A 10854-nucleotide genomic window follows, 5' to 3' on the forward strand; every position below is an offset into this window, starting at 1 on the left:
GGGTCCCTGTCCAGCCCTGAGTGGTGGAATCCTGTATCACTGTGATGTGTAATTCACTGGTACCAGCCAAAATAGCTTCTTTGAATCATTTAAGGCTATTTACCTTCAGTGAAAATCCACACTGTACAGCATCTATTATAGAGAATCTACTCTGAAGGAAAATGATGTAATCCCAGGGATCAGAACAAGGATGAAAACATAGAAGGGAAGGGTGGAAAAGCCCCTCCATCAGCCCCTCTCCCTATCCCAATAAAGAGAGTGGAAGAATTCAAAAAGAGCCAGAGAGCAGAGGACAAGTAAGGAATGAAGGAGGTCTCAAAAGATGAGTCCACTGAAGGCCAAATACTGTTCCCAGTGATTCTTAGCGAATTGCATCCTAGCTGGTGCAGATGAGATGCTGTGACGACGAGGTGAGAAACCACAGTACTTTATTTTGCACACAACTCTGCCCCAAAAACACACCACAAGTTGTTTTTTATAGCAGCTTTATTGAGATATGATTCACATACTATTCACCCACTTAAAGAGTACAATTCAGTGGTTTTTAGTATAGTCACAGATTTGTGAAGCCGTCACCACAATCAATTTTAGAACGTTTTCATCACCCCAGAAATAAACTCCATGCCCATTAGCAGTCCTATAATTCATTTTTATTCACACAGAAAAAGAAAAATTCTACACTTATAAACTTAGACTTATAATAGAGTCATTTTGTTTTTCAAAAACAATGTTATAATTGGATATAAAAAACTGTGACTTGTTTAAAACAACCACGATTTGTTTATAATCTTATAAGGAAATAGTTAACTTGAAAGTTTGAACATTTTTAAAAATTACAGATAATTCAGCTTGGCTTTTTGTCACCATTTTTGTCTTTAAAAAATTATAGAATTCAGCATCTTGTGCTATTTCCTTAAGACCAAACTCTGCTCTGTTTTTACCTGTCATGTGTATGATTGGTTATTTCCAGAACCATAATGTCACCCACCTAACGAGAACATTCCTTGAAAATACTTTGGTGACCTTTTGTTTAAATATCATATTGGAGAGTCTCCTTATATGAATTAATTCTCAGAACCTGCAAAAGAAAATGTTGGCCAATAAGAATGCAAAACAATTAATTCTATATGGCAAAACACTAAAAAATTAAAGCCGGGAGACAAAGAAGAAATGCTATTTGTAAAAAAAAAAAAAAAAAAAAGTCTTGAAGGCTAAATTTCATTATGTATGAAGAATAATTAATTACCAATCAATGAAGAAAAGGATCAACAACAAAAAAATGAATGAGAAATATTGACAGGCAGTTCAAAAGAGACTCCAAATGGCTTATTAAATATGTGGGGGGGGAAGTTTTCAGTTTACTAAGTTGTAAAGAAATATAAACTAACAAAACTGTGAAATCCCATTTTTACTCAACAGGTAAAGGAAATGTTGTAAAGGGATATAGAAATTCAGTTTACATTTTATGAGAATGTGAATACTGCCAAACACTGCCAATTTTTAAACATTTTAAAGGCACATTGATTCAGCAACTCTGTCTCTAGAAATTTTGTGCAGAAGTATACACAAGCATATCATAAGGTTTATTGTAGTTTATGATCACAAAACTCAAGAGAGGAAAAGTAAAACCCATCAACAGAAGCCTGGCTAAACAATTATGATGTATCCCTTTCACTAATAAGAGTTAGGTCAATAACCTATTTAAGGTCAATGTTATAAGTTGCCCCAAATGTATTAAGTAGGAGAAAAAGCAAGCTATCAATATTATGTATTATATTCCATTTTTATACTAAAAGACACATATGTACATACAACTGTGGATATTTGTGTATGCTTATATCCATGTATATGCTCTGATATTTTATAACTATCCAAGAAATTATTTTTTTTTTTTTTTTTTTGAGACAGAGCCTCAAGCTGTCCCCCTGGGTAGAGTGCCGTGGCATTACAGCTCACAGCAACCTCCAACTCCTGGGCTCAAGCGAGTCTCCTGCCTCCGCCTCCCAAGTAGCTGGGACCACAGGCGCCCGCCACAACGCCCGGCTATTTTTTGGTTGCAGCCGTCATTGTTGTTTGGCGGGTCCGGGCTGGGGATTCGAACCCGCCACCTTAGGTGTACGTGGCTGGCGCCTTAGCCGGTTGAGCTATAGGCGCCGAGCCAATCCAAGAAATTATTATCATTAATAATTTGGCTCACTGAACTAAGTGAAAGGAAATAGAAGAGAGAGACAATTTTTACTTTATGTACTTCTGTACTTTTTGAATTTTAAAAAAATTAAATTTTTTAAAATTCAAAAAAATTTTTGCAGCTAGGTAAAGTGGCTCACTCCTATAATCTTAGCACTCTGGGAGACAGAGTTGGGAGCGGGGAGGGGATCCCTTGAGCTCAGGAATTCAAGACTATCCTGAGCAAGAGTGAGACCCCATCTCTACTAAAAATAGAAAAATTAGCTGGTTTTGTGGTGGGCACCTAGAGTCCTAGCTACTGGGGACACTGAGGCAGGAAGATAGATTAAACCCAAGAGCTCTTTTTTGTTGTTGATAATAATTTGAAGATGTTTATGGCATTCTATAATTAGAATGTTATTTTTGGTGGGGGAAAAACATATTTAGCACAAGCTTGTGAAATACATAAAGCATAACTGGGTAAGAAGCACTTTTTCTATTCCTAGTCCATTTCTAAGAATTAAATCATGAACTACTCCCACTGTAACTATTTCTTGTAATAGTTGGGCACCAAGTTTAATTTTCTCCTCTCAGTTTGAGGTTGCTGTGAACTAGGCTGATTCCATGGCATTCTAGCCTGGGCAACAGAATAAGACTCTGTCTCAAATAAATAAATAAATTAAATAATAGAATAAGTAAAATAACATTTTCACATTTAAAAAGCAACACTTGCATATTGAAAAAAATTGGAAATACAGGAAAATATGGAGAAAAAATTAAATGCTGCCTTGCTCCAAAAGGAAAAAAAGAAACTAAAACTATTAAAACCTGCCCAGAAACATTCTTTTGAAATTTTTCTTTGTATATAATGTTCATGTAACTACCCCTCATTGAATAAATTTCAATGACCCCTCTACAATTACAATCTTGACCTTTTGAGTTGTTTCCCAGGAATAGTGGGTTTTCTGCAGGAATTGCGATTGTAAGGCCCCAGGGTAGACTTCCTGGCAAGATTCATCAAACCTTACACTCTTCCCCAGTGTCAGCAGCCCCGTTAGTCACCTCAGCCTACAGTCTCCCTCAGTCATGCAGCCCAAGGCACATGGCCCCTCTTTTAAAAGCCCTTGATCTCCCCTGAACAGGAAGCACCTTCTCCTGTTCTCCCAGCAAGAAGTCTGTTGCATTAAAAGTTCCTGTCTTCTTTGGCAATCTAGTTTCAGTAGTTGGATCTCTATATGAAGAGATTGCAATTTCCACAACCTGCTCCCTATACTCTGTTTTATCATCTACTTTTTCACTCATAAATATTCCATGTCATTAAATGTTTTTTATAATATATTTTATTGGTCTTCTCTCTCTTAAAAAAATTCATATTTTTTTTTCTTATTTTTTTAAAGGAGATTTTCACTGCATTGTCCAGGCTGGTAGTGAACTCCTGCCATCTATATTCATTAGTGAGATTGGTCTGAAATTCACCTTTTTATTTAGGTCTTTTCCTGGTTTGGGTATCAGGATAATGTTTGCTTCATAGAATGTGTTGAAGATGATTCCTTCCTTCTCAATTTTTTGAAATAATTTCTTTTCCTAGTCTGTTTGAAGTATGAATATAAGCTCTTCTTTGAAGATTTGATAGAATTCTCATGTGAAGCTGAGAGGGCCAGACCAGCGCCATTTTGTTGTCTACTACATAAGCTCTGTTCCTAGCCCCTCCACCTCCCTCCACCCCAACCACCAGGTAAAACCCACAGGGCCGCTCCCTGCTGAACAGCCATTAAGCCGTTGATAAAGTCACCTTAGGCAGAAAGGTGCCATAATAGGCAATAAGTATCAGTTTCCTTGAACAGCTCCCATAATAGGCAATAGGTTTCTACTTCCTTGAAGTTCAGGTATTCTCCTTCAACTACCTAATTAGGCTACACCACCTCTAGCCCGGTTAAGAAATCCCCCACCCCTCACCTGTACCAATCCAAATCCTCCTTTACTAATGAAATCATCAACCACCAATGCAAATCCTCCTTTACTAGTGAAATCACCAACCACCAATCAAGAGTGTACTCGTAACGGACCCTCCCCTTCTTGCTTTCTGTACCCCATAAAAACTTGCTCTATCCCGAATTCGGGGCTCTTCCTCTGCTTGCATGCCAGGAGAGTCCAGGCCCGGGCCTGAATAAAACTCACTTCTTGCTTTTTACATCGGAGTGAGTCTTGGACTGTCTACTGGGGCCACTTGGGGGAATTTCGGGCACAACAAAGCCATCTAGACCAGGGTTTTTGTTGATGTTGTTGTTGGGAGATTTTTTTATTGTTTCTTCCATCTCAGTTCTTGAAATTGGTCCATTCACGAGATCTATTTCTTCTTGGTTAAGTCTAGGGAGAGGTTTTGAGTCCAGGTATGGATCATTTCCTCCACATTGTCAAATTTCTGGGTATAGAGTTGCTTATAGTACTCAAAGATGATCTTTTGTATCTCTGAGGCCTCTCTTGTTATTTCCCCTTTCTCTTTTCTGATTGAGGTTATAGATTTTACTTTTCTGTTTCTACTTAATCTGGCCAAAGGTTTATGTTTTTGTTTCATTAATTTTCTGGATGATTCTATTGTTTTCACTTTCATTAATCTCTGATTTAATTTTGGTTATTTCTTTTCTTCTGCTGGGTTTGGGATTAGATTGGGTTCATGAGTTTGTTGATGTTCTCTCTTTCTGTTTTTCAAAGGTAGGCATCTAGTGTAATAAATTTCCCTCTTAAGACTGCTTTTGCTGTATCCCACAGGTTTTGTTAACCTGTGTCTTCATTGTTATCATGTTTAAGGAATTTAACGATTTCCTCTTTTATCTCTTCCTGAATCCAACCATCATTCAGCATAATGTTGTTTAATTTCCAGCTCTTTGTTTAGGGATAAATATTTTTGTTGGAGTTGAGTTCCACCTTGTGGTCTGAGATGATACAAAGTACAATTTCTATTCTTTTAACTTTGCTAAGGTTTGATTTGTATCCTAGGATGTGGTCAATTTTGGAGTACGTACCATGGGCTGATGAGAAAAATGAATATTCCTTAGCTTTGGGATGGTGTGTTCTGTATATGTCTATTAATCCCTTTTGTTCTGGGGCCACATTTAAGTCCTTTGTAACTTTGTTTAGTCCTCTAAAGAGGATCTGTTCAGTTCTATCAGAGGGATGTTGATGTCTCCAACTATTATAGTGTTATGAGATATCATATTGCCAAGATCCATCAAGGTCTGTTTCATAAATCTGGGAGCATTTAAGTGGAGTGCGTAAATATTTAAAATAAAAGTATCTTCTTGTTGTATTGTTCCTTTGACCAACATAAAATGTCCATCTTTGTCTTTTTTAACTTTAGTTGCTTTAAATCTGCTTATGTCTGAAAATAAGACTCCTCCTTTCTTCTGATTTCCATTTGCTTGAAATACTGTTTTTTATCCCTTCACCCTGAATCTTGATTTGTCTTTCAAGGCTAGGTGTTGTCTCCTGGAGACAGCATATTGATGTCTTGTGCTTTTTAATACATTCAGCCAGCCTGTGCCTCTTCAGTCCATTGACATTTATTGAGAGAATTGATAAGGTGGTGGGGTTTTATTTATCTTATTTTGGGAAAGTCCATTGTGTAGTTTTATCTTTTGTGCCATTGTGGAAGCTAAGTTTTGACCTTTAGCTTCTGAATATGTACTTTGCTTGTGTTCCACTGTGGTGGCCAGTGCTGAGAATAGGTCTAAGTATTTCCGGTAGAGCTGGTCTTGTGGCGAATTTCCTCAGTGCTTGTAATCTGCAAAAGATTTGATTTCTCCATCAAGTTTGAAGCTTAGTTTAGCAGGATACAGAATTCTGGGCTGGAAATTGTTTCATTTAAGAATGTTGAAGGAGTGTTGGAGTGGATGTGGAGAAAAGGGAACACTTCTACACTGCTGGTGGGAATGCAAACTAATACGTTCCTTTTGGAAAGATGTTTGGAGAACACTTAGATAACTAAAAATAGACCTGCCATTCAATCCTATAATTCCTCTACTAGGTATATATCCAGAAGACCAAAAATCACACTGTAACAAAGATGTTTGTACCATAATGTTTATTGCAGCCCAATTCATAATTGCTAAGTCATGGAAGAAGCCCAAGTGTCCATCAACCCATGAATGGATCAATAAATTGTGGTATATGTACACCATGGAATATTATGCAGCCTTAAAGAAAGATGGAGACTTTACCTTCTTCATGTTTACATGGATGGAGCTGGAACATATTCTTTTTAGCAAAGCATTTCAAGAATGGAAGAAGTATCCAATGTACTCAGCCCTACTATGAAACTAATTTATAGCTTTCATATGAAAGCTAAAACCCAATTATAGCCCAAGAATATGGAGAAAGGGAGGGGAGGATGGGTAGAGAGAGGGTAATTGGTGGGACTACACCTATGGTGCTTCTTACAAGGGTACATGTGAAACTTACTAAATGTAGAATATAAATGTCTTAACACAATAACTAAGAGAATGCCATGAAGGCTATGTTAACCAGTTTGATGAAAATATTTCAAATTGTATATAAAACCAGCATGTTGTACCCCATGACTGCATTAATGTACACAGCTATGATTTAATAATAATAATAAAAGAATGTTGAAGGTGGATGACCATGCTTGTCTTGCTTGGAAGGTTTCAGTTGAAAACTCTGCTGTCATCCTAAAGGGTCTGCCTCTGTAGGTCAGTTGGCTCTTACTCCTGGCTGCTTGCAGTATTTTTCTTTCATCTTGACTTTGGACTGGTTCATTACAATGTGTCTTAGAGAGGCTCTGTTTGAGTTGAGATGACCCAGGCTTTGACATACATCTGAAAGGAGTGTGTCAGATTCTTCAGTAAAACTTGGGAAGTTTTCATTTATGATAGTCTCCAGTAAGACTTCCATTACTTTGGAACAATCTTCTTCCCCTTTAAAAATCCCTATTATTCATATGTTTCAATGCTTCCTGGAATCTTATAGTTCCCTAAGTGCCTGTTCTGCTTTCTCTCTCTTCTTTTCTGCTTCTTTAACTACTTGGGTTAACTCTCTTATCAGCCCATGGTATGTACTCCAAAATTGACCACATCCTAGGATACAAATCAAACCTTAGCAACCTCTCTAGCTCTGAGGTTCCTTCTTCTCCATGTTCTAACCTATTTTTGATACTTTCTTCTGTGTCTTTACATTCCCTGATTGTCTCCTTCGTTTCCTTAAGCTCCACCATACCCTATATAGGTCTCATCCGACTTTTGGATGTGTCTTTCCATTTTCTCATTCATTCCTTTCATTGTTTTTATCATTCATATTTTAAATTCTCTTTCTGTCAAGTCCATTAATTCTTTGTAGGTAGAGTCTTCTGCAGTAGCTGCCTTATGGTCTCTTAGGGAAGTTCCTCTGTTTTGATTTCTCATGTTGCCCGAATTTTTCTGTTGGTTCCTCCTCATGTGTTCTTTGTTCTTGTTCACCTCCTTGTTCTCCTTTTTCCTTCTCACTGCCTCCTTGGTTTCAAACAGAAGTCCTCGCTCTTGATGATGTTACAGTATGTTGCCAGGACATCAGGTGGTGCTGTGGTGTTTTTAGGAGACAGAGAGCACAGCCAACAACCTCTGTGGTCCTCATTCCAAACTTAGTTGCCTTCTGTGATCACCTGATTGTTTCCTCAGCATTTAGACCTTGCCGGGTTGGGATCTTAAAGCTCACAAGAACCCTTTGGCGGCAAGTCTCACAGTGCCTCTTGACAACAGTTACTGTGGGGTGTGGGAGTCCCTCAGCCTGTCCCAAAAGTGGAATTACGATCTCAGCAGGCAGAATTAAGATGGCTGTACTTTAGGCCCCTGCTAAGACCTTCTCAGTATGGCTGCCTCACCAGCCTCCAAACCTATGGCAAATCCACTCCAACTGGCATTCAAATCTGGTTGCTGTATAGTGGTCAAGTCTGCCCAGTCTTTCAAGCTTTCTACTCAACAGATGGCTTCCCCCAGCAACTGAAAACTCTGGAAAGGCTTCTTCCCAACTTGGACCTCTGTGGAAGGGTGGAGGCAGCCAACCCAAGCTGTTTTCAGTCATTTGCCTAATTCATCTGTTTTCCACCTCTCCAGATCATACATAGTATCCAGCTTACCACCTCCTCTCTGTGCTCCCTGAGCTATGACTCTGGGTAAAGTCCCCATGCCAGGTAATGCTGGGTTCTCTCTTTTTCTCAAGTCATTCTAGGAGAGCTCAGCTGAATGATCCTTCTGGTCTGCCATCTTGTTCCCTGAAGATGTTTTTGGTTTCTGTAATTTTTATCAGGTACAGGATATGCCAAGAAGGATGAAAAGAACAAGATGATTTGTCTATTTTCTAACAACAAAAGCGTATTTTAAAAAATTATTTAAGCATATCTCTGCTAATATTTTGGAATGAAAAAAAATCCTCTCTGGGTGAATTGTCTTTGAAACAAACTTAACATTTTATTCTTCACTTTTAATCAAGAACCGAATTAAGAGCCAAAATCGCAGTAAAAATGTAAATTTATCTTGCAGTTTACATACAATTGCAGTTCATCAAGTAAATATTTGAAGATGATAGCTATAAAAGCAAATCATCTATTGAGGTAATTTTGTGAATTACTTTCTCAGAGATAACTGCCTTGTGGATTGCAGTAATGACTCAGTTCTTTGATAGCTGAAGGCCAAATGCAAATAGAGTATCACCTGATTTCAGGTGGCTTAGGCAGAAGTCAACTGTAATGTCTCCCTCCTAACCAGACTCTTTCCTTTAAAAGAGACTACAATCCCTCCAAAAACCTATGTAGTGTCATATTCAATGGCTGCCTTCATATGACTGCAATATTTATTAACCTTGAAATGCTGTAACCCAGTGACATACATGAATACTACATGGGGATTTCATTTCAAGCCACATTTGACCCCTTGTTGTAAAGGTGATCTTCAAATAGTTTTAAGGGAAATAAATCAAGTTTTCAACCCAAAGTCTGCTTTCTCCTAATAACAAAATAAATAAATAAATAAATAAAGGCTTTAAATGTTTCTAACCTTTTTCTTCTTTTCTTCACTTTGGAACTGAAGATTAATCACATGTACCCAGAGATGTAATTTAATGTCTGTCGTTTGGAATAGAAGGGAAAGTAGGTAAATGGCTCATGAAGAGGGCACTTTAAAATTAAACTATACAAGCAAGGATTTTATTAGACAGTTGATGTGAAGAATACCTCTCGTTAAAAGGAAAGCCAAGTAACCAGGCAACATGAGAAACAGGATAATAAATATTATACTTTTTGGCAAAAGTGAGGAAAGGAAGTGTTTTCAGAGTAAGACACATAGAATTATCTTTAAGAATTAACTTACTCTTTAAATGTCTTGCTGTGTCTCCCTTACACTACATGCATGTGAAAGAATATAGGAAGAAGAAATTATTTAGAAATGTATTTGACTCTAGAACTTTGTCATTTATAACTTTATTCTGCATATGTATACCTGCACATACATCTTTCTTCTGAGGACTTTTTTTTTTTTTTTTGAGACAGGGTCTCACTATGTTCCCCAAGTTGGCCTCAAACTCTTGAGTTCCAGCAGTCTTCCAACCTTAGCCTCCATAGTAGCTGGGACTACAGGCATGGGTCACTGCACCTGGCTTAGTTTCCATTTTTAGGCTGGGTGCAGAGGCTCACACTTGTAATCCTAGCACTCTGAGAAGCCAAGGGAGTGAGTTGCTTGAGGTCAGGAGACAAGACCAGCACGAACAAGAGCAAAACTCAATCTCTACTAAAAATCAAAAAATTAGCCAGGTGTCATGGTGGGTGCCTGTAGTCCCAGCTACTTGGGAGGCTGAGGTAATAGAATCACCTGAACCCAGGAGTTTGAGGTTGCTGTGAGCTGGGACACCATGGCACTCTAGTCTGGGGCAACAAAGTGAGACTCTGTCTCAAATAAATAAGTAAATAAATAAGACATCTCAAAAATCAATCCAATCAATTAATAAAAGTTTATTTTTATTGATAAATTTGTCCTTATAAAATAACCTATCCACACGCCATAAGAGATTAAATTATGGCCCATGGCCTTGGTAGCTACTGCAGCTGTGGCTGGGCTTGAGCTATGCTAACACCTCTCTCAGGAGACCGTTGCAGTCAGGTAGTCCCTTCTCCTCAGTAAGCATATGCAACCAAAAGGCCATGATCAAAAATGTGGACATGTTGGAAGAGATGCAACAGGACTCCATGGAGTGTGCTACTCAGGTGTTGGAGAACTATAACATAAAAAGGACACTGCAGCCACATCAAGGAGTTTGACAAGAAGTACAGTCCCATTTGGCATTGCACTGTAGGGAGGAACTTTGGTAGTTATGTGACACATGAAACCAAACACTTCATCTACTTCCGCCTGGGCCAAGTTGCCATTCTGCTGTTCAAACCTGTTTAAAAGCATGGATTATGCCACACATACCCAGTGGAACACAAGGACTGCAGCCCCAATTCCAAATACCAGCAACTGAAATGTTTAGCTTTGTGAAGGGAAGACCTCGATCTTTGAGCCTTTATTGTGTTTTATGTAGGGCATCCTCTGTACTAGTTTGTTGTGCTTATAAAATAGTTAGCAACACAGCTTACCTTTGTATTTATTTTCTATTCCATAATTTTGCCCCATCTTTTTTCTTTCAAAATCCATTCCTTTTCTTTTT

The 10854-nt window shown here is 38.2% G+C and overlaps 1 protein-coding gene and 1 pseudogene across 4 annotated transcripts in view; both read left to right on the forward strand.

Annotated features, from left to right (window-relative positions):
* The window catches only part of DCLK1 (doublecortin like kinase 1), a 352892-nt gene that overhangs the window by 232993 nt on the left and 109045 nt on the right, over nucleotides 1–10854 (forward strand). The gene's annotated exons all lie outside the window — the stretch shown is intronic.
* Nucleotides 8341–10595, forward strand: LOC105888042 (annotated as a pseudogene).

The sequence above is a fragment of the Otolemur garnettii genome, unplaced genomic scaffold (assembly GCF_000181295.1).
Source record: "Otolemur garnettii isolate 467f Iridium unplaced genomic scaffold, OtoGar3 scaffold00167, whole genome shotgun sequence".
In the NCBI taxonomy this organism is placed as follows: Eukaryota; Metazoa; Chordata; class Mammalia; order Primates; family Galagidae; genus Otolemur; species Otolemur garnettii.